The sequence below is a fragment of the Emydura macquarii genome, unplaced genomic scaffold (assembly GCF_026122565.2).
Source record: "Emydura macquarii macquarii isolate MOO-44397 ecotype Brisbane River unplaced genomic scaffold, CSIRO-AGI_Emac_v2 contig_719, whole genome shotgun sequence".
Lineage (NCBI taxonomy): Eukaryota > Metazoa > Chordata > Testudines > Chelidae > Emydura > Emydura macquarii.
In genome coordinates this window covers 14,349,147-14,375,152 of record NW_027130856.1, presented here as the reverse complement: position 1 = coordinate 14,375,152, position 26,006 = coordinate 14,349,147, and positions in this window count along the sequence as shown.

Here is a 26,006-nt window from a genome sequence, read left to right as displayed (position 1 = left end):
ATGAGGATAATGATGTCTACTTGCCACAAGTGTTGTGAGGTTTAGTTCATGTTTGCAAACAACTTTGAGGTCCTTGGTTGAAAATAGCTATAGGCATGCCTGTTGTCAAACAAATATTTTACAAAGTCCATTTTATTCAGATAGAGATCATCTCTAGGCCAAACTGGTGTCTTAGATGAAGGGCTGTGTATAGTTTTGTGACTTGTGTACGTTTTTACTAGATTTATGCCCAGTATATTTACAATTTGCAATTAAACACTCATATCAAATATTCTATACAAAGCACAGATCACAACTAATACTTATATGCATCTTTCAAAACATAGTATAAAAGAATATAGCAGAGAATGTTAAAGCAAAATAGCTGTTATAAACCTATATTCCAGAATCTGTGCAAACACATCTGAAGGTTTTATCGCTCAGAAGGTGTTATCTTCTTTGACACTTTTGGTGTGTTCCTGGTTGACAGAAAGTACAGCTCTCCTAGGAATTTCCTTAATTAGCCTGAAGATTCCATATAATTAAATAAGCAACTAAAATACGAGCATGTGAACTACTGTGTTCTCCCTTAAAAATCCAGTAAAGATACAGGCAACTTCGTAATAACCTGACATTATCAGAATAAATTATTATAATTTTATTAATAAACATTTTTGCATCAGTGGTGTGGTGTTTTGTGGTTGGAGATATTTTTTAATGTTAATTGACATCTATTCCATTGCTATATGCACAGGAATTCAATTATGTTTTTAACTATGTGTCCCAGTCAGTCAATAAACCCAGGGCACACCCAACTGAGAACAGAATTTGATTCATAAGGTTTTGAGAGTTATTTTTTTTATAAGAAGTCATATTGCTTAGTTAAGACTGTAAGATTTACATGGGCATGGTTAATAGGCAAAAGCAAAGCCTCCTTGCTTTAGGCATATAGGGCCAGACTTTTAATTGATATTTGGGTGCCTGAAGATGCAAATAGGCACCTAAGTGAGATTTTCATAATTGCCTTCATGACTAACTCCTATTGATTTCAAAAGCATACATCCATTTCAAAATCCCACTACTCACTTGTCTGGATCTTTAGAAATCTGGCCCATAATCCCTTCAATTGACCCACTCTGAGGGAGCAGAGTAAATTTTTAAAAGAAACCTTTTATCCTGATACAATAAGTGCAGGAAGATTCAGATGAGGTGTTTGAAATGAAATCTCTTCTTGTGTGACTAACAGGTTTATTAAGTCTGATATACTGCTACCTGTGCTGTTAGCTTCTGTAAAACCATTAAGGACATGCCCATATAATCTTCAATCAGTATTTCACTCTCATCACCATGTCTTGTGTTCCATGAGAAATTAATGCATTTGACTGGACACCTAATAATAAGCCAATTTATTTGCTGATACTTAAAAACAATTGACCAAAAATCTTAACAAACCCTTCAGCTAGCTTCAAAAGTCCTAAATTGTTTCTGGCCTCGTATGACCAGGAGTTGAATAAATGGGCCAATTTGTATTTAGAAATGTATTTATAAATGGATTAATTAATTTGTTTTATCTTTTTATGGGGATGAATGGGCAGGAAAAAACATACACCAGTACTAAACTTACTTCTCTTTCAAATGAATAATAATGTCAGTCTGATCTTCTGTTGTATATCCATGGATTCAGTTTAGTTCCTTTCACTCCAATCAGAAAGCTGTCTGTCAGCCAGAGATTTGGTAACAATAAGTCTCAAGAAGCACAGTGCTGTTTAAAGGGAATCTTTTTATAATGGGGAAGAAGTCTTCAAACCAAACTTATCTGTTTCTTTTTAAAGCTCTGATACTTCTTTGAAATATTGCCTGGCTAAATCCATTTCATTTCACTAGAATTTTACTTTGTCTGCAAGTTCCTTTTGGCAGGTAGCAAATTCAGAATTTCTCTAAAGTCCACTTTTGCTGCCAATGTAATATTGACTATATATTAAATATAAAGGGTGGCATTAGACCATTCCAGAATGGGGAGTCAAAGAGGTACAGACATATTTCAGGTGCCAAGACAGAAAGAGAGCCCTGAAAACCTGCATCACATAGGATCATAGGACTGGAAGGGACCTTGAGAAGTCATCTAGTGCAGTCACCTACATTTTTGGCAGGACTAAGTATTATCTAGATCATCCCTTATAGATATTTGTCTAACTGCTCTTAAAAATCTCCAATGATGAAGATTCCACAACCTCAGTAGGCAATTTATTCCAGTGCTTAACTACCCTGATAATTAGAAATTTTTTCTTAATGTCCAACCTAAACTGTTTTTGCTGCAATTTAAGCCCATTGCTTCTTGGTCTATCCTCAGAGGTAAAGGAGAACAATTTGTCGTCCTCCTCCTTGTAACAACCTTTTATGTGCTTGAAACTGTTATCATGTTCCCTCTCAGTCTTCTCTTCTCCAGACTAAGCAAACCCAATTTTTTCAATCATCTCTCACAGGTCATGTTTTCTAGACCTTTAATCATTTTTGTTGCACTCCTCTGGACTTTCTTCAATTTGTCCACATATTTCCTGAAATGTGGCTCCCAGAACTGGATACAATACTCCAGTTGAGGCCTAATCAGCGTGGAGTAAAGCAGAAGAATTATTTCTCATGTCATGCTTACAACACTCCTGCTAATACATCAGAATGATGTTTGCTTTTTTTGCAATGTTATTACACTGTTTGACTCGTATTTAGCTTGTGATTCACTATGACCCCCAGATCCCTTTCCACAGTTCTCTTTTTTTAGGATTCATTTCCCATTTTGTATGTGCGTAACTGATTGTTCCTTCCTAAGTAGAATACTTTGCATTTGTCTTTATGGAGTTTCATCCTATTTACTTCAGACCATTTCTCCAGTTTGTCCAGATCATTTTGATTTTTAATCCTATCCTCCAAAGCACTTGCAACCCCTCCCAGTTTGGTATCGTCCACAGACTTTATAAGTGTACTGTCTATGCCACTATCCAAATAATTGATTTATGATGAAGGTATTGAACAGAACTGGACCCAGAACTGATCCCTGTGGGACCCCACTCAATATGTCCTTCCAGTTTGACTGTGAACCACTGTGAACAACTATCTGGGAACAGTTTTTCAACCAGTTTTGCATCCACCTTATAGTAGCTCCATCAAGGTTGTATTTCCCTAGTTTGTTTATGAGATGGTCATGTGAGACAGTATCAAAAGCCTTACTAACTTCAAGATATACTACACCTACCACTTCCCCCCATCCACCAGGCTTGTTACCCTTTCAAAGAAGGCTATCAGGTTGGTTTGACACAATTTGTTCTTGACAAATCCATGTTGATCTTATCACCTTATTATCTTCTAGGTTTTTGCAAATTGGTTGTTAAAATATTTGCTCCTTTATCTTTCCAGGTACTGAAGTCAAATTGACTGGTCTGTATTTCCCCGGGTTGTCCTTATTTCCTTCTTTATAGATTGGCACTATATTTGCCCTTTTCCAGTACTCTGGAATCTCTCCCATCTTCCATGACTTTTCAAAGATAATTGCTAATGGCTCACATATTTCTTCAGTCAGCAACTTGAGTATTCTAGGAATTATTTCATCAGGCCCTGGTGACTAGAAGACATCTAACTTATCTAAGTCATTTTTAACTTGTTCTTTCCCTATTTTAGCCTCCGATCCTACCTCATTTTCACTGGCATTCACTATGTCACTATGCCTCTGGCTTTTAAGGCCTTCTCTCATGGATTGGCCCTACCCCCTCATTAATCACACACAGGGGGATGGTGATCACAAGGCTGATTAAGGCTGATCAAGATGATCAAGGCTGATCCAGGGAACAAAGGCTCAAACAGTCCCCAAACACACACAACCTTTATCAACCTTTAACTCCAAACACACAATCCCAGTGGATCCTGTAACTTTAGGTAACCTGAAAGAGAAAGAAAACCACAAATAGCCAAAAACCAAACCGCCAAACAAACCTCAGTAACCCCACGATTACATGTACAGCAACATCATGCCTCATGCTTCTAGTCAGCAATTTAGAACATAAGAATGGGAAGAATAGGGTCAGTGGTGTTCCTGTAATAGGGATGGAAGTGGTCCAGGTTATACAATAAGTAGGGACTTTTCAAACATGACAATGTGTAGCTGCACAGACAACTTACATAGATAACAGTCATTGAGGATAAGATGGAATTTTTCCATCCATTCTTTATAAGGCTTCAGAGATAAAGCTCACATTCCTGTAACAGCCACCTCAATCTTTAGAGCTTCTTTATGAAGCAACATCTGCTCATTTTTCCCCTGATAATCTCCCCCAAAAGTCCCCTTAATCAGGCAGCCGAGTTGGCACCTCTCTGTGTACCCAACTTTACTATCAAATATTGGCAAAACTTTGCTGCACAGTGAATTAGTGAAGAATTGTACGTTAGATACCAGATTCCAACATTTGCCACATCCTACAAGAAAGACTGTCAGATATTTTTATACTCTGAGGACAGCTGTATCTCTCCACATCTGTAATCATAGAATCATAAACATGTAGGACTGGAAGGGATCTCAACAGGTCAGTTAGTCCAGTTCCTGCACTCAAGGCAGGAATGTTTAGTCTCTCTGCCTGTCTTGCTGACATAGTTTTGTGGTTACATCATGACTTAATTCCGATAAAGGTTTTAAAGAGGGAAGTGCTTTTTTGAGTGAGAGGAACAACGTCAAGCACAAATCATTATTATTTACTAATTTTATTTATTTGTATTGCAGTAGGAGTACAAGGCATGGCCCCATTATGCTAGGTGCTGTACAAACATACATGCAGCCAGTCTCCTCGATCTCCCTTTGCTAGTCAGGACTCCCAGCTGCCTCCACTGGTGGTAAGCCTGACTCCATCGTTGCTCCTGTACTGTCCCTTTCCTACGTGTCATTTGTCTGCATTTCATCACCTCTTCACCATTTGCAGAACTGTAGAAACTAGAACTGAAAAAGACCTGTCTGGTCTAGTCCATCCTCTTGCCAACTGGTAGGATTATGCCTTACAGTATATTTTCTAATGCTTTGTTTGGGACATTGAAAAATAGATTGAAGAATGGGATTTCCATCCCTTACCTATGGAGAGTATCCTGTTCTTGGGAGATCTCACTTTGGGAATAATTAGTTGATATTCAGCCTACATCGTCTGTCTCTTGATTTCATCCAGTTACTCCTAGTTGTGACCTCTTCTATTTAATGTATTTATCTATCTCAGGTATTTCCAGGATACCTATCACTATAAAGTTCAGCACCCCATGTAGCATCCTAAGGTAACGAATGCATTTTCATCGTTGGTGTTTGCAACATTGACATTGCATGTGTTGCTATGGCACTGCCTTTACTCTACCTCTGCTCAGCTGTTGCTTTATCTACTCACCTTAATGGCTGAAACTCATTTCTCTTTGGACCCGCTGAGTTTCATCACTTCAGACAACCATGTCTGTACAAGCAGCATGATTGTGTCACTCCCAGCCTCAGACAACTCCTCTAGCTCCCACTTCATTTCAGGGTCTAGTTTAAAATTTCTTTCCTTTGTTTATAAAATCTTCTGTGGTGTGAATCCACTTAGTCTCACTGGGTTGTCTCTCTGTTCCCCACCCTGTTCCTCTACTGATCTCACATTAGCCTCCTCACTGTCCACCCACATACATTCTAATTACTGCATGTGAGCCTTCTCCTTTGCAACATTTGCCATTTGGATCCACTGTTTTGTTTCTTTCTGCCTCATCAACTCTCAATGTCATTTAACATCACTTTTGAAAACCAGTTTTTTCCCCCTAGCCTGTACCGCTTCCTTTTTTTCTGAGTTTTGTAGATTAGGATTTTATAATGTTGGTTGCTAGAGGAAGTAGACCCAGACTCCAAATGAGATGCCGCTTTCAGAAAGCCTGCAATTCATTGTCTATTTCAAGTGTCACACAAGCAACAAACTTTTAAGATCTTGGCTGAAGAGGTCAATTGTGTTTTCTATTGGTTGTTAGTGTCTTGGGTCAACACTTCATGAGTGCGTGTCATTTAGTCCATTCAAATGGCCCTGGGCCACTGTAGTATAGCTGGAGCTTTTCAGGGGAGCAAAAGTTGAAAGAGGCCATTCCCTAGAAGCTGTAGCCCAGGCAGAGTAGCAGTTATTCTTAGTATACGATGACTGTAGGGTCCAAACAGATTAGGGTCTGGAGAGGAGCTAGTTACCACTGCTCCTGCTTTGCCTTCTACTCTCCTACAATTCCTGTGTGCTTTTCCACTTCCTTTCCCCCACTGTCACCCATGGTCCTTGTCACCTTCTGCCTTTGGGTCTGTTTCCTCCTTGGCCCTTTGTCCTCACCTGCCCCCAACCCCTTCTCCTCTTGTATGTTTTCTACCCTACTTCTCCCAGAACTCATTTCCCCACCCTCATCCAGAGTCCTGGAGTCTATTGTTCCAACACATCCTGAATTCCCCACATCTGGATACCTTTCCCTTCCCTCCCCCATCAGCAGTGTTCCCCACTCCTGGAGCACTGAAGCATTCAGCTCGCAGAGCCCTAGAGAATTATTATTTCCCAACTGTACCCTCTCCATTCAGGCTTAGTAGCTTTTCTTTGCAACCATAAAGGCTGGACTATTTGTTGTCTGGTTAACCTTGGGGTCCTGGGACAAATACTTCCTGTGTCCTTTCCACTTGTCTCCCAGAATAAGCACTATCTTCAGCTGCTTGTCTGTATAAAAATCATTTAATTCTGACATTGTTTTGAGATGCAGTTTGCACAAAAAATGCTATACAAAGTGAAGCTGAATAGTATTGTTTGCTAATCTCAAACAACGCATTTCTCCCAGTCTTCAGCAGAATCCACATGGTCAGTGTGAGTTTTGTGCATTGATTCAGGGTCACATGTTTCCCTAAACTTCATAGACAGGGTTTAAGTGGCATTGATACTGTCAGCCAAGAGCTCCCTGTTTGCTCTTCCCAGCACAGCTATTAGATAAAATCTGGACCAAGTATGTCCCTGGAGATTAACCTGCTGCGGGGTCAACACAGAAAAGAGAAATTTGCTCTTCTATTTTTTAGATGGCACAAAATCACAAATAAATAGATGGCATAAGCCTGAGGCCATTAAAGTTTCGTGAATGGAAAGTTTTATCTGAGCAAAACAAATTCTTATAGGAGTGGAAAAAATCTGTTTAGTTTGTTTAGTGCTTGGCAAGTTGGTATTAACATTTCTGGCAAGTATTTTTTTATCTCTAGATTTGAGATCCTGTGTTAAGAACGGCTACGAATTTTGTGGTGTTCCATGACACTAGAAGACAATCCTCTACTGATCAAGTGAACTATTGACATTTGCAGAGCAGCTAGCCTCATGCCATAAAACTAGTACTATAGCCTGGGCTAAAGCTAATGTCAGTCTAGTTAATGGACAAGGCTAGATTTTAATGGACATTCGGGCTCCAAGAGAAAAAAATGTGGTGACAAATATCTTCTCTTCTTCCAGGGAAGAAAGAAAACGTATTCACACAATCCATTCACAGTCAGCATAATACTAAGTAAACTATGACTAGGCAGTATGTACTAGCCATAGCTTAACCTCCAATACTTTGTTTGTATTCAGACTAAGAAATTTTTTAAATTGACTAGTTAAGAGATATTTTCCTGTTCTGAAATATCAAAGTGGTCCCAAATTGAAAGTCACTTTAGCTGATGTTTCCCCTTAAAAATAGTGTCTTACTACTTGTAACTATGAACATATGAAAATAATAGGAAGCGTTGTTGTATAGCTTTCCCCATTTTCATACAACAAATGCTGTAGTATTTGGATTCCAAGTTCAAAAGTAAATAGAGGAATACATTTTCCAACAAAGGATATGAAAGTGGAACAAGAAGAACTCTTCAATCCTTAATCTTAGACACCAAGATGTTTTCAGAGGACTATCTACAATGACTCCACAATCTCTTTCTTGAGTGATAACAGCTAATTTAGACTCCATCTTTTTGTATGTATAGTTGGGATTATATTTTCCAATGTGCATTACTTTGCATTTACCAGCATTGAATTTCATCTGCCATTATGTTGCCCAGGCACGCAGTTTTGCGAGAGCCCTTTGTAATTCTTTACAGTTAGCTTTGGATTTAACTATCTTAAGTAATTTTGTATCGACTGCAAACTTTGCCATCTCACTGTTTACCCCCTTCTCCAGATAATGTATGAATATGTTGAATAGCACAGGCCCTGGTACATATCCTTTGGGGGAACCCATTACCTCTCTCCACTATGAAAACTGACCATTTATTCCTACCCTTCATTTTCTGGCTTTTAATCAGTTATTGATCCATGAGAGGACCTTCCCTCTTATTCCATAACTGCTTAAAAGTCTTTGGGGTGAGATTTTGTCAAAGGCTTTCTGACAGTAAAAGTACACTATGTGAACTGGATCACTCTTGTCCACATGTTTTTTGACTCCCTCAAAGAATTCTAATAGATTGGTGAGGCATGATTTCCCATTTCACAAAGCCATGTTGACTCTTCCCCAACAAATCGTGTTCAACTATGTGTTTGATCATTCTGTTCTTTATTATAGTTTCAACCAATATGCCTGGTACCGAAGTTAGGCTTACTGGCCTGTAATTGTCAGGATCACCTCTGAAACCTTTCTTAAAAAATTGGCATTATGTTAGCTACCTTTCAGTCATCTGGTACAGAGGCTGATTTAAGTGATAGGTTACACTTCACAGTTAGTAGTTCTGCAATTTCATATTTGAGTTCTTTGGAATGCTTGAGTGGATATCATCTGGTCCTGGTGGCTTATTACTGTTTCATTTATCAATTTGTTCCAAAACCTTCTCTAATGACACCTCAATCTGGGATAGTTCCCCAGATTTGTCACCTATAAAGAATGGCTCAGAATGTTGGAATCTCTCTCACATCCTCTGCAGTGAAGACTGATGCAAAGAATTCATTTAGTTTCTCCACAATGGCCTTGTCTTCCTTGAGTGCTCCTTTAGCACATTTTTCATCCAGTGGCTCCACTGGTTGTTTGGCAGGCTTCCTGCTACTGATGTACTTAAAAAAAAATTGCTGTTCAATATTTGTTTATTTTGATATTTGCTCTCGAAATTCTTTTTTGCTCTGCCTAATTATATTTTTATACTTGACTTGCCAGAGTTTATTCTCCTTTCTATTTTCCTCACTAGGATTTGACTTCCAATTTTTAAAGGATATCTTTTTGCCTCTAACCTCCTATTTTATTCTGTTGTTTAGCCATAGTGACATTTTTTGACCATCTTACTGTTTTATACTGGTATTATGATGTTTTTAAATAGTTTCCATGCAGCTTGCAGACATTTCACACTTGTGACTGTCCTTTTAATTTCCATTTAACTATCTTCCTCATTTTTGTGTAGTTCCCCTTTTTGACGTTAAATGCTACTGTGGTGGGTTTCTTTGGTATTTTCCCTCATACAACTATGTTAAATTTAGTTACATTATGATCACTATTACTGAGAAGTTCAGCTATATCACCTCTTAGATTAGATCGTTTGCTCAATTTATGACTAAATCAAGAATTGCCTGTCCCCTGGTACTTTTTAAAATGTCATTAAAACATAATAGAACTGCTGCTTCAGAGAAAATATATTTGTTAAAATAATATATTTATATGGAAGGAAATGTTACTAGTTAGGAACTTATATTCTGTGTACAATATTGTATCCTGGACTAGATGACTTGACTACGTGTTTGGGAGGAATCATATTTGTTTTTAAGGTTCTTATTCTTGTCTTTAGTTTTGTTTCCAGGATTTTGATGAAGGGTAGAGTTTTTTAAGAAGGAGATTAATTTAATTATGTATATAAAGACCTCAGGTTTCAGTATTTGTATTTTGGAAGCTTTTATGTTTTACTTCTAAGTTTCTTTCACAATACAAATTACTTTCTTTACCAAAAATAACATCCAAAGCTGACTTGCTCTTTTTTCTGTAATGAAATCACATTTGTGCAATGTCTGGACAGACGTTATTTATTGCCACTTGGACGTTGTATTTCAAATGCTGGTGCTTTTTCGGGGTGGGGGTGTCTATCCTGCTTTCTATGCCACCATGGTGCATATGCATTATGATACACTGTTTCATTACATAGTCACATACACAGACCCATGTTGTTCAGTGCACAAATGGACAGAGTGAATGAGGAACAGAACTGATAGAAGAAAAAGGGAGCATTCTATTTTGGGCATTGAACTGGGACTTGTGAGTGCTGGGTTCTATCCCTGGCTTTGCAAAATGGACAAGATATCATAATTAGACTTGGAAGAATTTGAATTTTAGGGTTTTTTTATAATCATGTTGGATAATAGTGGTTTATTTTTAAGCTTTTACAATTTTTTGTCTGTTTAAATTTTCACAGTGGGTAAACTTTTGGAGGTGGGTCAGACAATAAGGGAGGTAACAATTTTTTAATGAAAGTAGATATTGAGATTCAAAAAGTTAAAGCTTTATAACCATTAAACACTAATGGTCAACATCACATACACAAAGTAAATATCCATAAATTAACTCTAATAAGATCACAAGTCGCATTTTTCTTACTCTGCCTAACTTTACATTTCAATTAGTATTTTTGTCGGTTTGTGTGTATACAGTGAAATCAATGTTTACTGACATTTACTGATAAAAATCTAATTGTTCCAAGCCTAATCATAACATATATGCACAAAGGGTCTTAAATTAGGTTGCATGGACCCCAATCCTGAGACTTCTTGTGCATGGGCAGACTTCCTTGCCCTCATGGAACTCTTGCCCTCATGCCCTCTTCAAGAAATTGCAGGATCAGGGCCTTAATTCTGGTATTTCCTAACTTTTGAGTATTTGACTTTGCAACCTGAATTTTTTAATGTAGTATTTGGTATGTAAACATATATACATTACCATGTGTGGTGCGTGTAGTCCAAAATTGAATATATGAAATCTCACTTGCCAAGAATTTAAAAAAATTACTTGAAAGCTATTGGAATTATATGGGCTGCTCAGGGGGTCTTAATCTTTCCCTTTTGAACTGTGCATTAGACCAGATATGTTTTATTCTTTCTTTATCATCAGTGGTTTTTCTCATTTTTGTGCAATCATTCATGGTTTCTCTGCTATTTTTGCCTTTTTGTTGATGCTTCCTTTATACCCATCTTGTTTGATTTTTAAGGAAAAAAAAACCCTATTTTTTCCTTTTAATTTGTTTGTTACCCTTTATCTTTCCTGTTTGTTGCAAATAGTTCCAATTAGTCATTAGATTACAGGAGAGTTCACTGACTTGTTCATGCAATTTCCCATTGATCATAATGAGATTTAAATGAGGAAGTTGACAAGGATTCTGGAGGAATGTTCAGTTCACTGGTGTCAGAACCATGAATCAATCATGTGGACCACTGACCTATGGAAGTTTCATTGGTTACATTTAACTAACTATGGTAGAATGCATACCGAGACCTTTACTTCTAAGAGTCATGAGTTCACTTTCTAGTTCTAATTAAATGTCAGGATCTAAGTTCTGAAGATCAAAATGATTATTTCTTTCTTTCAAGTGCTGTCAGGAAGGAAGCACTGCATGTATTTTTTCCCCTCCCGATGAGATAAGGGTTCCTTTTCATCTCAATGCTATGACTTTCCATTCCTGACTTGGAAGACATAAAAATAATATAGTGCATGAAAATTGTTTGGGTGTAAAGTGTTTTATGATCAGACTGATGTTTTAACAGAGGAAAAACAGGTTAATTGCAAAACCGCTTAATTTTTTTCTTCACACCATACACTTTGTTATTTTAAAAGATATATGGATAGTGGGATTATTTTTGTAATCAAACTAAAAGTTTAAGTGAGATCCAAGGGTTTAAAAAGTAAATTATTTCTCCATCAGATCCATTCCCTTAAACTATAACTGAGGGGAAAAGAGGATTTTCAAAAGAAAATGAGTGATCTGTCTGTAGGCACGTACAGGTGTGGACTAGGTTGGGTCTAAAAGAGGGTAATGCCATGTTGCTGGCTAACTTGGGTAGGAGAAGACTTCCGCTAGCAGAGGAAGGGGAGATTGCAACGCTGGCTCCTTGTCTTTCTCCTTGGCCCCGACTTTAAAACCTAAGCATCTGTTGCTATGGAAACCCAGTAGCCGGATGCTCAGCGAAGATGAATTGAAACCCTCTCTGCTGAAGCAATCCCACTGGCAACACGTAGGACACCTATTGCACAATCCCCCGTGCCCACTTGAATCGTGTGCACATTTTCTCCTCCATCAGCTGTAGAAGTGCATCAATTAGTGGCCCCATTTCGCCTTGACACTGACACAGCACAGAGCCTGGCTCGGATTGTTTTGCTGGCTAACGGGAGGGGGGCGGAGAGGGAGACCGAGAGAGAGAGAGAGCGCCCCTCTCGCAGTCTGCGCCCCTCACGCCCACCGCAAACCGCTTTGCGTCCCGCCGTCCGGGTTTGTTTATGGCAGGCTCCTCCAGCCCGGAGCACAGTTTGGGCGGATTTCCACAGAGGGGCGCTGAAGCACGTTTTAATGCAGCAAAACGAATTAAGACAGGAATAGCCCGGGGCACCCCCGTTCCTGGATTTAATACAATAAAATAAATCGGGCGGAGGGCTGCAAAGTCCCTTCCCCCCCCCCCCCCGCAGCCCCGCCCGGCGGGTTGGGGAGGGATCGCTGCCAGTCGCCTGGAGCCGGAGATCAAAGCGCAAAGAAGCAGCTTTGCCCGGCGGCTCGGTACCAGCCCGCGGCGTCAGGCGACGCGTCCCTCCTGTCCCCGGCTGGGAGTTTGCCGCGAGCCCCGCCGCCTCCCGCCCGCCGGCCGCTGGGGCTGGCTCCTTGTGTAAGTTCGTCCCCGCCAAGCCAACCGGAGCCGGCTGGAGCCGGAGGAGCCCCCGCCCGGAAAAGCAACGTGCTCTGCATTCCCGGCTGGCAGCCGGCTCCTCCGTGGCCGGCCGGCACTGTTGGCACATGCCACCTCGCAGGCGGCTGCCCAGCCCGGGCGGGCGCTGACAGCAGCCGACTCATCCCCCCCCCCCCCCCCCCCGCCAGGCTGCCCTTGCTCCCCCTCCTCCCCCCCCGGACCACATTTAAAACCGATCCTCTCCGGCGCCATTAGCTGGGGTCCGCCTTCTCGGGGAGGCTCGGTTGCAACCTTGGCTGGTGCCTGCACCATTCCTGGGGCCTGTTGTGATTTTTTTTTTAATCTACTCCCCCCTCCGCCCCCCCCCCCCCCGCGCCCCACGCCGTGGTAGAGGAAAGGGCGAGGAATAAACATGCTGCCTCCCGCGCTCCCCCCCGCAGCCCAGCTGCACTGAGCCGAGCTCCGGTGCGCCGCCGAGCATGCTGTGACCTCTCTCCCCTGCCCACCCGCTCCCCCCTCCGGGCTGCCTCCATGGCTTCGCTGTACCAGCGGTTCAGCGGGAAGATCAACACCTCCCGGTCCTTCCCCACGCCGCCCGAGGCGAGTCACCTGCTGGGGGCTCAGGGCACCGAGGAAGACGGCAGCGCCGCGGCCAAGACCGCGCGTCCATTGCAACAGGAGAGCGGAGTCAGCTTCCAGTACCAGCCGCGGAGTGACTGCGAGGAGGAGGATGTAAGCCCCTGCCCGCGTTGGGTGTCTGTCTGTCTGTCTGTCTGTGTCGGGCGGGTTCTGTCCGGAGGTCGCGGGGTTGCCTGCTTTTGCCTGTCTTTAGCTGCACCCGCAAAACGCCGGGGATGGGGCTTTATTCATGGCCATCGACAGACACCCCCCCGGCTCTGCTGGCTGGGTGGCCGGGAATTAGCCGGGGTGCAAGTGGCCGGCTGGCTGGGCTTCTCTCCTCTCCCTCCGGCCGGCCGGCCGCGGCGGGTGTGAAATGTGGCTGCTGGGGCTCGGTGCCGTGGGAAACCGCCCGTGTGAACTGCCTGGGCTCCCTCCCATCCGGCGTGAGGCCAGAAGTTTGTGCCCCCGAACAGTTCCCCTGGGGCAGAAGGCTTCACTTCGCCGCCTCTTTTCCTTCCTGCCCGTCCCCAGAGCCCGGCCGGGGAGAACTTAGTACCCTCTCTGCGGCCATTTTTGGGTTGGTTTTGCCCGAAACTCCTGTTTAATGACACAGCCTGAAACCCTGGGACGGGAGCCCCTGGCCCGTGTTGGAGACGGAGCGCAAACTTCGCTCCAGGCACCTTCCTCCTGCCGCGGCTGGGCCTGCCCTGGGTCCCCTGCGGTTTCCAAGGCTGGTATTTGCATATTGCTTTAGCAACACATGACTCAGCCAGGCCACTGGCTGGTTGCTGGGACTCAGGGCTGGAAAGAGTTAAATCAGCTTCGTTTGGATCGATTGTTCCTAGTTATTTTCTTGGGAGAGACGTAGAAGGGAGAAGAGGGGAGGGAAGTCCGGGCAATACAGAAAACAGATAGTTCCCCATCACTAGTTCAGCCCGGCGTGGTAGGTATTCCAGCTGTACAAGGATCTGAGGGTATTCTCTCTCTCTGGGTGTGTGTGTGTGTGTAAACTGTAGGGGGAAAAGTCGCTGCCATTCGGAATAATATTGCTGTCTATTCAAATTCTTATTTTCCCGGTAGGTAGGTTTGCAGCTGCGATCCGTTTTCATGGTAGAAATCACTGATAATTGATGATCCCTTATAAGTAGCTACAGAAGAACGAAGGTGGAACAATAGTTTCATGTCTGCATCCCCGACACCCCTGTTGAGAGAGGAAGAGAGCGGTGGGATTTGGGGATTTGCCCTGGGGTTGGGGTTTCTCCCCCCCATAAAAACTTTGTGTGGCAGGTAAAGCGGATTAAGTTTGTCTAGCGGAGAGGAAAGTTGGTCTAAAACCTTCGGGAAGAATTTCCATTCCGTTCATGTCCGAGGGCCAGTAGTAGTTAGCTGGAGGTGAGTTTACTGGTGGACCCCTCAGTAACATCCCAAACACGACACGCAGTTACCAGGGCTGGAGGGACGCCCACATTCAGGTAACTCGCACACAACTAAAAACACCGGGGACATTTTTTTAAAAGTGTAGATTTAAAAACCTTTAGTTCTGAAACTCTCTCTGGAGAGCTCTTGTTAGTGTGATCCCGTAGCTGAAATCGAAACATCATCTTATTGGCCTCTAGGTGTCGCTACGAGAAAGCGAAGTTGCTGCTTCCTGTTATTGGTCTCTGGAATATTTTTCTCCTCTGGCTTTTTTTTTTTTTTTTAATTTAGCTTGGAGCGTATCTTTTTTTGGTTTTCAATACGACAGATGTCTGGAACTGCTTATCTGATAATCAAAAGCGTCGAGCCGAGAAACAAAGGGAATGTAACATGCAGATGATTTCTGCTGACGCTGCTCTGAAAAAATCAAACAGACCCTCTTTTCCAAAGTTAGGCGCCTTAGTGGAGTGATCTGTATATCACACATCTGCATTGCAAAGGCTTTTTTTCCCTTTAAACGAGGGCAAATAAAGATTGTGTGTCCAGAAACAGTTCAGATTAATTCCAAAACCACGTTGCTAGACCATAAGGGTGAGGTTTTAAAATTCTGTAAATGTTTTTAGAAAAAGAACTGTGCCTTTAACTGTAAGAGTTGTGTACCCATGTCAGGCAGTTAAAGCATGTGAACTGCAATTCAAATGTGATTGATTCATAAGCTTCACATACATTTCCCTAGAGAATCATTTAGGGAGTTAAGATTAAGATGTAACCAAAAAGGAAGTAATGAAATTTGCCTTTGGAATGACTATTGTAGAAATATACAATGAACATTTCTGACTCAGGTTGGACTAGGTCCGGAATTCCAAATAGTTACAATATTTGGGTAATAACCCTTGGTTTGTTTAGGTCTGTACCGTAAATCAGAATTAAATTGTGGAAACCAGTTGTGCTGTGGGATGGAATAATGAGACACCTTTAATGTGTTAAACATTTGATTTTGAAAATATAAGAGGCAGAGGCACAAATTATGCTGTATTTCCCCCACATTTCCTCATTAGCTCTGGAGAGCTCGGACTTTGGGAGCTGTCCCAGGTACTGAAGTGATCCAACTCTGCCAGGGAATAAGCTTTGCACTGGGCAATTCAAACAGAAGCTGGGGGCTTTATTGCTCTGTTGTGCTTTGTTGTCTGGCAGTGAAGTGTATTGGGATATACACCAGGCAGATGTCTGACCTTGGCCATTGAACACTCGGGGTAAACAGAACGAGTTTCTTTCTTTTGCAATCGTGCTGGCTGCTGACTATCTGGGTGACAGCGACAGTAAGGCTGTCGCAGGACAAATTAATGCAGCTTTTGGCATAAAATCCCGAAGGGGAAAACAAAATGTGAGGCAGGCACAAGGACAAAAGTGGGTGAATGAAGTGCAAAGGTTGTGTGATTTGGTGATATATATGTGCAGAATCCACTTACATTGAAGAGAGAGAATACTGACTGCTGGCAGTTCTATTGAATTGTAGTGGCATATGCTATTGCTGTTTGTAATTACGGGGAGCCTGCCAGTCAGTGGTTGCACGCAAAACCCCTTTTGAGAGAATTTAACCTCTGATGTAAATTTCACACTGAAGCTGAAATTGAACATTCAAGCTCTTTTTTCCCAGTGGAGGATTTTTCTTTTCTTTTTCAAATTTCAAATTAATCAGTCCAACAGTTTCTAAGTCAGAGGTAGGAAATACAAAAAGGGCTTTTGGGGAATGTGGAAGAGGATAATGCTTCAACTAGAAATAAAGCTCAGATTTCTTTTAAAAAATAAGTGTTGTTTTATAATGTGATTAATAATCAGCCAGACTGAGAGTTTTTGTAAAGGCTAATGATCATGAGCGCTTTTATACGTTAAAAATATTTATTCTGCATTCAGTATCATGGATTGATTATTATGGATCAATTATTATCAATCATTTCTTAAGTATCAATACATTCCCCATTGCTGTACAAAACAGAGATAAAGACAGGGGCCTGGCCTTTCCAATCCATGTTATTGTTTATATGCAATATTTCCTCTTTCCCATGTATTTCTTTCAATACCAGAGGAAACTTATAAGTAACTAAAATAAAAAACATAAACCTGTATTAAAGCAGTGCAAAGCATCTGATTTGTAGCCACAAAATTAAAAATGAGGACATTTCAGAGTTAAGGTAGAAACTGCCCATCCCACCATGAAGTAGCTGACTAGAGTGAATTGAAGCTATAGTTTTATCATCAAATCTGAACTTTTGTAAATGAGAGAACACCGTTGTCTGAATGCAATTGGTATTTTGGCATCTAAATTCACAGTATTTAAGTCTGGTAGCTGGTTCTGCACACCAAAAAGAAACAAACATGTGCAATGATTTGGGGTATCAAGGGAACTTGTGTAAAATATTGATAAGTTTATGACATTTTTTCTTCTTTTTATTATACTTCTGTATCATCCTAAACTATGCCCTAATTTAGTTCTCTTTGCACAAGTGAATCTCCCATTGGTTTCAAGGGCAAGTTATTAAAATTGTAAAAATCAGCGGCCATGTAAACATAACCCAAATGACATAATTGTTTTGCTATAAATGTATGTGCCTTTTCAAATTAATTTCTTTGGATATGGTACAGTACATGTGAAGAATATAAGGAAAGTCCAGAATGTTGTAATAGCAGAGTATTAATTTATAATTGTGGCAGCATAATCACCCTTTTTTCCTCAATGAGATTCATGTTTTCCATATTATCATGCAAACAGGAGATCTTTCTAGATGCTGGCTTTAGACATTTTCCCTTCATAAAATAAAGCGTTTTCATTTTTCCTAAGCTTACTTTTCTTTGGAGTCAGAGTGATTAATGAGTTTAATTTTTGCAGGCAACTGCCAGGAGGTGCTGAATAAGATATACATGCTGATTGTGTATAACCCTGTTCCTTTTAATTACTGTAATGATAACAATGCATTAATCAAGTGCATAAGAAATTGAGCACTTCTCTGTAATACAGAATATTGATCTATTTCATAAGGCATTGACTATTAAAATGATAACCACAGTAATCCTTTTAAAATTAAATTTCTGTTGATAAATTATGTGTTAAAGCATTCTACTGAAGTGTCATATAGATTTTCTGTATAAAGAGCCAAATGCTGCATTCCTTTTTCATTCATTCTTCAGGTAAAACTCCCATTGACTGACTGGGTTTTTTTTTGCCTGAGTAAAGATTTTAGGATCGGACCAAAATAAAGTGGCTCTCATTTTTACTTTGAGATCTGGAATACTTTTCATTCAGTTGTATTTTGAATATTTGCCTAAATGTATAAATTGATGCTATTTTTTTTAAAAAAAAGAAGCTTAGCTATATTGTAGTTTTATAATTTTCAATATTGATAATTCAGACAGAATATTTTACAGAAGTGATCATTTCAGTTGTGATCATTCTAAAAGATAAAAAGAGCTGAGATTGCTGTTTTGAAAAGTAAATCAAAGGTTACATGTTTTATTATTGTTTAGCTTGTTTGAACAATATTACAAATATTACAGCCCTGAAAATATTTGACATTTAATATGTAAGATTTGCTAATGCATGCAGTGAAAGTATTAATTTTCAATCCATTATTTTACTGTTGGAAAAGCTTTTGCTTCCCCAAAGAGAGTGTCAAGGTCAGTCTCGTCTAAAGGGTTACGCAAGAGCTGCAGAACAACTTAAATGTCAGAAATAGCTCAATCCTTTCCCAAACAGATGAATTCTTTGATTTTATATATAGGGGTGTTGTAAATCAGTATATAGTGAAGTAGTCTATATGGCTACCAAAAATCTGTGTATAGATCAGATCAACACTTTTCTTTCTGCAGTATTTGATGCCTTATAATGGTCTCACCTGCAGCCTATTCTTGGTAGGATCCAGGATGTTGGGCGCAGTTATCTTGCTGCCATTGAAAACAATGGGACTGAGGCCACTAACTTCAGTGGAAGCAGGATTAGGTCCCTATTGATTTGTTCAACCCATCTCTTGAAATTAATAAAAATGCAGTTTAGTTCTATGAAGAGGAATAATTATACATTCATAAAGTTAATCTTCTCTCTGTTTGTCTGAATGTGAGTTAATTATATATTTCACTGTGTAACTGAACACTGGATAATTTAAAATTACAGCAATAGGAGTTTTTCATGCATTGATTTACAATGTTGGATATGGAATTCAGTGGCCTCATGATTTTTGTTGTTGGTTTAAAATTAACTCCCAGTTCTGCAAGCCTTACTAATGGTGATCAGGCCCTTAATGCATTATGCACACATTAAAAATCTGCTAGGTAGAATATATTTTTAGCACACAAGGATACCTGTGCAAAGAGGTTGACTCAGGGGTCTGGTAGTAGTGAAATGCACAGTAACTTGAATCTATCCGAGTTAGAGTACTTAGCTCAGGTCCTTCCTCCTGAGGGACTGGGAGGAGTGTGAAGAGAAGGCACAGAGTTCCAGGAGGGAGTAATTTGTATTGCTTTTAAACGAGTCTTCCAGCAGGCTGAAAAAAGATGCTGTTGGGCTCCAGATGAAGTTGTATACAGCTCTCCATTGTCAGGGATTCAGTGAAAGGCAAGAAACTGGGGAGGGAAGGGTGGATTCTCAGAGCTTCAAGAAAGGCTTGGAAAACTCCCCTGGAGCATTAAAGAAATACAATCTGCAGGAGCTGAATCATTTGTATAAATGTTCTTTAAGGGTTTGATTCTACAGTCTGCATTCTAGCAAAGATCCCCTTCAAGCCCAATGATTTCAAGTTGCTTTTACAGGGAGCTTTTGCCTAAGTAAGGCTTACAGGATGTGACTGGGCAGAGTGCAGTTAGACGTATGGATTTTCACACTATGACCAAGGGGTGGCAGCATCTCTTATTTAGTATTTTGCCATAGATCACTTAACATAGCAATTTTTTTGTAGTAAGGCATGAACTATTTGTTCATATAGCCACTCTTATGTTTAGGTTACCTATGTATTTCTGTTTATTAAGGGTTAGTTTCCCAGCTCTGAAGAAGAGCTCAGTTTAATTTCAGAAACTTGTCTCTTCACCAACAGAAGTTGGCCCAATAAAATATATTACCTCACCCACCTTGTCTATTTATTAAGGGTTATTTTTGTTACCTTATGACTTTCTCAAAGTTTTATAATTTTGCTTGAAATTTGGCATGCTGTCTCTGTCAGAGTGTAATGGTGTTTTCAAAGTTTCTTTGTAAATGGTTGAGGCACTTTCAAGCACAAAAGGAGTGAAGAAGAAATTCATGCTCTCTGCTAAGAAAGACTGTTTGCTAGTTTTTAAAAAACATCCCACACTCCAGAGGAGAGGGAGGAAACCTTTTATTTGGTAGGGATGTAGGGTAAATTTTCAAAAGTGCCTAAGCGATATAAGAGACTAAATTCTGTTTTCAAAAATGACTTTTAAGCACTTGCACATAGGCTCCTAAATGATGCAGGCAATACAAAATGTTACCCATTGTCCTTAGGTTGTAGATGTGCTAGTTATTGGTATAGTGAAAATTGGACTTAATTTGGCTGAATTACATGGGTTAAAAATGCATTTTGCTTATGTGCACTAGATTATGCTAATAAATCTAACATTGTCCTAGTGGTCTATTGGCAATGTACATGTGTGTATAAAATGAATAGAGAAATCCACAGAATAGACAGGTTCTCAGGATCCCGCTGGAAGTGCACATGTGTGTGCCATGAAATAGAATGGAATGAAAGTGTTAATAGGGGGAGAGCTGTATAGTATGATCTGGCAATGCACTCTGGGGGATGAACGGATTACACTTTTTCTGTGTTTATTGTGCAGAGGGGATGTCTGTGTGCTCCCCCACTTTGATATCCATGGAACAGCTGAGCACATTCTGTCCCCCATCCTTCCAGTGTTTAACTTTTGTCTGTTAGCTTGGAAGCACTTTGGGACAAGGACTTTTTATTATTATTATTTATTTATTTGTATAACAGTAGCACCTAGAGACGCCAGCTGAGATTCGGGCACTGTTGTGCTGTGCCACAAAGATTTTACAATCTAAATAGAAAAGGCTGATAAAGGATAGTAGAAAGAAAGTATCATTATCCCTACTTTACAAATAGAGAAATTGAGATACAAAGGGATTAAGTGATTTGCCCATGGACACATAGGAAGTCTGTGGCAGAATTAGGCACTGAACCCAAATCTCCTGAAAACCCAATCCAGTGCTGTAACTGCCCAACCTTCCTTCCGCTATGATTATTTCTTATCTCTTTCTTTCTTTTGTGAGGCTTAGATATTTCAGAATCCTGCAGAATGAAGAAAAACAAACACACATACACACTACTGAGAAACCTAATATCACTGGCTTTGGAATATTCTTTTGTCCCTGGAGCTATTTTATTTGTTGGAGGCTTTTCCTGTGGGTGTGTCAGGAGGATGTTTAAAAACTCTCTCATGTAACTTGTCCTATTAGTAGCCCTAGACCACTTGCTTTTTGTTCTTGCTCAGGCTAAGCAAACAGAAAGTTCAAGATGACACAAAGAGGATGGGTACTCATGAATATCTGCTGTATTCTTAGCAGATTTCTATAGGGCATGCTCAGAAGTGTTTTAATTGCTTATAGCATCTATATTTTAAAATTATTTTTCTCCAAACAAAGCAAAGACACTAAATTACTAGTACTCACAGGTCTATATAATTTTTCAACCAGTTATCTCAAAGCCCTTTAGAAATGCAAGTAAGCATCATTATCTCCATTATACAGATGGAGAGCCTAAGACAGAGAAAGGGTAAATGACTTAGGAAGTCAGAGCATGAATAGGCCCATTTCTCCCAACTCAGTTTGGTACCCCATCTAGTCAACTACAGTGCATTATTTGTCATGGCTCAATCAAGCAAGGTGCTGAGTATGCTGGACCTGATCCTGCAAAGGGCTTAAGCACATCAGTAGCCCCATTGACTCACTGAAACTATGCATGTCCTTAAATTTGAGTTACAAACTTAACTGTTTTGCTGAACTTACTCCAGCATGCTCAGTGCCTTCCAGGATGAGCCCTCATTATTGACAATATCCATGTTACATTTCAAACATCAGGTGTTTTCCTGTGGCTGCTTTTTAAGAAAAAAATGTGATTAGAATGTTTTTGCAAGGAGAAAATGTTTAGACTTTTTCTTGTTTGTCAATAGGAACTGAAAGCATTTTGCTCCAACTTTCCAAGAAAGTTCAGCCCCAAACAGACACCAGGTCATGAACATTACTTCTCAAAAGCTGAATGTTTTGGAAATGCAGAAGGAGACAGTGAGAAAATGCTTTGCAATCCTGTTATGCTGCAGACATTCGTTCTGGGGAGTTTAATACATACATACATTTGTTATTACTTATTTATTATTAAAATGAGTTCTAACCCATGACGAACAACCCCCTGAGTTTTGCCCATCTTAATTTGATTGTTATTTATTGCTAAATCTCTCCTAATGTTCCTGTAGCTACAAATTCCATAATAAAATTACTTGCTTTTCTCCTACTTCCATTAGGTACTGAATAGAAAGAGGACACTTAAAAGACCAGACATCTATTAAAGTGCAGATAGGAATGCTGTAGAAAGCCACAACGCTGTTTCTATAGAACTATAAATGGCCTATGGTGAACCATGTCTCTCTAGTTCTCCTTGTATTGCTGTTAGCAATAGTGAGTACAAAAGTATTATTGATATAGTCCCTCATTGTCTCTCTGTTTTATATTAGGTAACACAATATCTATCGCTCAGGCATTTGTAATCCTAGGTATAAGAGGGGCACCTGAAGAGAATTCTAAAGGGTACTATAATGCTTCACAATTATATCTCTAATAATACAGTCTCTGCTGAAACAGCTGTTTCATTCGCCTGCAAACCACAGGGTAAACAATACTTGTCAAAACACATACAGTGATTCATTGCAAACCAGGGGAATTAATGAAGACTGACATAGCCATGCTTTAAGGCCACAATAACCTGATCCATTTCAGTTACCTTGTTAAATGCTTCTTTGCCAGGGCTGCTTTACGTCTATAAACTAATTTTACTCAAAATACAGATTTCATTTTAAATGTTATAAATTGTCACTGTTCAGGAAGGCAGCACGGGACATAACACTGGGCTGGAAGCTCTAAGACCTGGGTTCTATTCCTGGTTTTTTGACCGACCTGCTGCGTCACTTTGGGCAGATTACTCCCTCTCCTCTTTCTCTGCCACATCTATCTAGAATGTAAATTCTTTGGGGCTTACTGTCCATCTGTATGAGAGAGACAAGGTGGGTGAGGTAATACCTTTTATTGGACCAACTTCTGGTGGTGAGAGACAAACTTTTGAGCCACACAGAACTCTTCTTCAGGACTGGGAAAGGTAATCCAAGCCTCAGAGCAGATCCCACCACAGGGCCCTGATTTCAGCTGAGGCCTCTAGGTGGTGCTGCACAATTAGAGAACTGCTGCCTTTTTTGACCCAATCGTGTCTGCACTTCAGTGGCATGGTGAAATAACTCACGTGTCTGTATAATTAATTATAAAGTGCTTTGGTATCCTTTGGGATGACAAGGATCCATGGAAATGGAAGATATTGCTCCACTGATACTGTGGTCCAGTCACCCGTTCTGTACGAAGCAACACTTGTCAGAGCATCACTAATTCCTAAAATATCTGATTGTGCTCTGCTTGCAGTAGGTTAAGGGTCTCTCAGACACTGCAGTATGTCACATGCAGTGCCATGAGCGGATAATCACTATAATGCACACGTTCTTCTAGCTAAGAAGTGCTAATAAGCATCTGGAGCTTTGAAAATGTCAGACTGAGCCAAAGTGCATGCAATTAGATAAGGATAATGTAACAGATAATAAGAATATACATGATGCTGGGTGAGTAGTTATCAGACTGTTGTACTTTGGCTGTTGAAGTGCTTTGTGTCATAAAAGCAAGTGGCTTGTTGGCTGTGGATAACATGCTGTTGCAAGATGTCAGAGACGGAAACATGAGTTAATGTGGTGTAGTGACAAGGTTAATCCTGGCGTGTGTAAACATACATTTCAGGCTGTTGATAGATGGAGGTGTTGCCTGGGTTAAAAGCCATGTACTTATAAAATTAGAAAAGGTCAAGGAGGAAAGAAATGGGAGCAAATATGGAAGAGATGGCTGGCATGGTGGGGTCCTTTTTTCAAAAGGTGTTTCAGGAGATTCTGGTTTTCAGTTTCTATTGTGATTGTTTCCAGTGTTCATTTTTTGGGCTATATTAGTGCCTCTATAGCATTCTAAAAAACATTTTTCTTTGAACAGTCTCTTTGGTTGTTCATATTCTACATACGCACTATGGGTGTGACCATGGCAAAAAACCAGCCACTTACCCTGAGGTCCTCCTCTTGGACACACACATGTTTGGTATGTCTATACTGTAGTAAAACAGCCGTGGCTAGCCTGTGTCAACTGACTTGAGCTGGGGCAGTGGGCTATAAAATTGCAGTGTAGATGTTCAGGCTCAGGGGCCTTCCCCACCCTCACAGGGCCCCAGAGCCCAGGCTCCAGCCCAACCCCAAATGTCTACACTGCAGTTTTATAGCCCCGCCGTCTGAACCCTGCGAGCCCAAGTCAGCTGACATGTTTCATTGCCTTGTAGACATAGCCAGAGGGTGAAATCTTGGCCATATGAGCTTTATATGCAGGTTGCATGAGGGAGGAGAAGGGAAGGTGGAATCCACCCTGCCGAGCCAGAGCCAGTTTGCAGTGCTGTAACACCTTCCCTCCCCACCTATTCCAACTTCAGTGCCAGGTGAATGGCATGATGGGGCAGCTGGTGCCATGTTAAATGCAGATTTAGTGACCCTCTCCCTTGGCCAATCCATACTGCACCCTTCAGCACTAGCCTTGGGCGCTCTGATAGCGTGGTGAAGGTGGCCATATAAGTACATCTGTCTATGTCCTGAGGCCCTCCTTACTATAGACAGGCCCACTCCACAGCATGCAGGGTCTCTTGCTTGGCTGCTGTGCCTATGAGCCATGCCTATGCAACGTAATTCAAGACTTGCAGTAAGAGCTGCAGAAAGCCTTGCTCCAGGCTCCTTCTGTCTTGATGAATTTCACCGGAGGAGGGGAGGGAAGGCAGAGGGAGAGAGCGAGAGAGTGATTGTGATGCTGGATGTGAACTTTCAAATCGCACCCTCTGTTTAAATTGTCAGTAGGCGAAGGAAAGACGCAGAGAATCCCAAAGAGGAGGAAAGCAGCAGGTGAAAGAGAATCACAGAAAAGCAACCGAGGGAGAGAAGAAATAGACGATGGGTTAGGAGAGAAAAAGAGAAGCTCTGGCATGCAGGGCTAGGTTCCAGCACTTACAGCCAGCGACACAGTGGAGGGAATGCAGGAGAGCTGTGATGTAAGCAGATTCCCAAGGGCAAAATTCCTCCTGGAGTCTGGTAGGCAGCCCCTGCTACAGCCCTACTGCCTATCCCTCTCCCCCAGGCTTAACCCAATCTCTTGACGGTGTGTGAGGGATGGGCAGATCTCCCAGGCCACTCCCCTTTTGGGTAGCTTACGTCTGTACGAATAGAGAGCTGTGCTTATGTTCCTCAACAGCATTATGCAGGAATATAGGAAGGAAGAGTCTCCTTGGACACTCAACACTTACTCATAGGCATTTGTGTATGTTCACTCCAAACGAGCCCCAGGGAGTTCAGAGGAGTGACCTGCATGTTGTTTACACATCTTCTTCTTGCATCTCCCTGGCAGACTTCATTCCCTACAAATCTGTTAATTTGGGGTGCAAGGAGGGAGCTGACAGCACTAGCTCAGATCAGGTCTCTGGCATAAATGCACGCAGAAAGCTATTTAAACATTCCCTGCATGTGATTATTTGAGCGTGCGGATTTAAATTCACATTTCCTGAACATTCATAGAATCATAGAAATGTAGGGCTGGAAGGAACTAGTCCAGCCCCCTGCACTGAGACAGGACCCAGTGTACCTAAACCATCCCTGCCAGGTGTTTGTATAACCTGTTCTTAAAAGCCTCCAGTGACTGGGATTTCTCAATCTGCCTTGGTAACCTATTCCAGTATGTAACAATCCTCATAGTTGGAAAGTTTTTCCTAACATCAA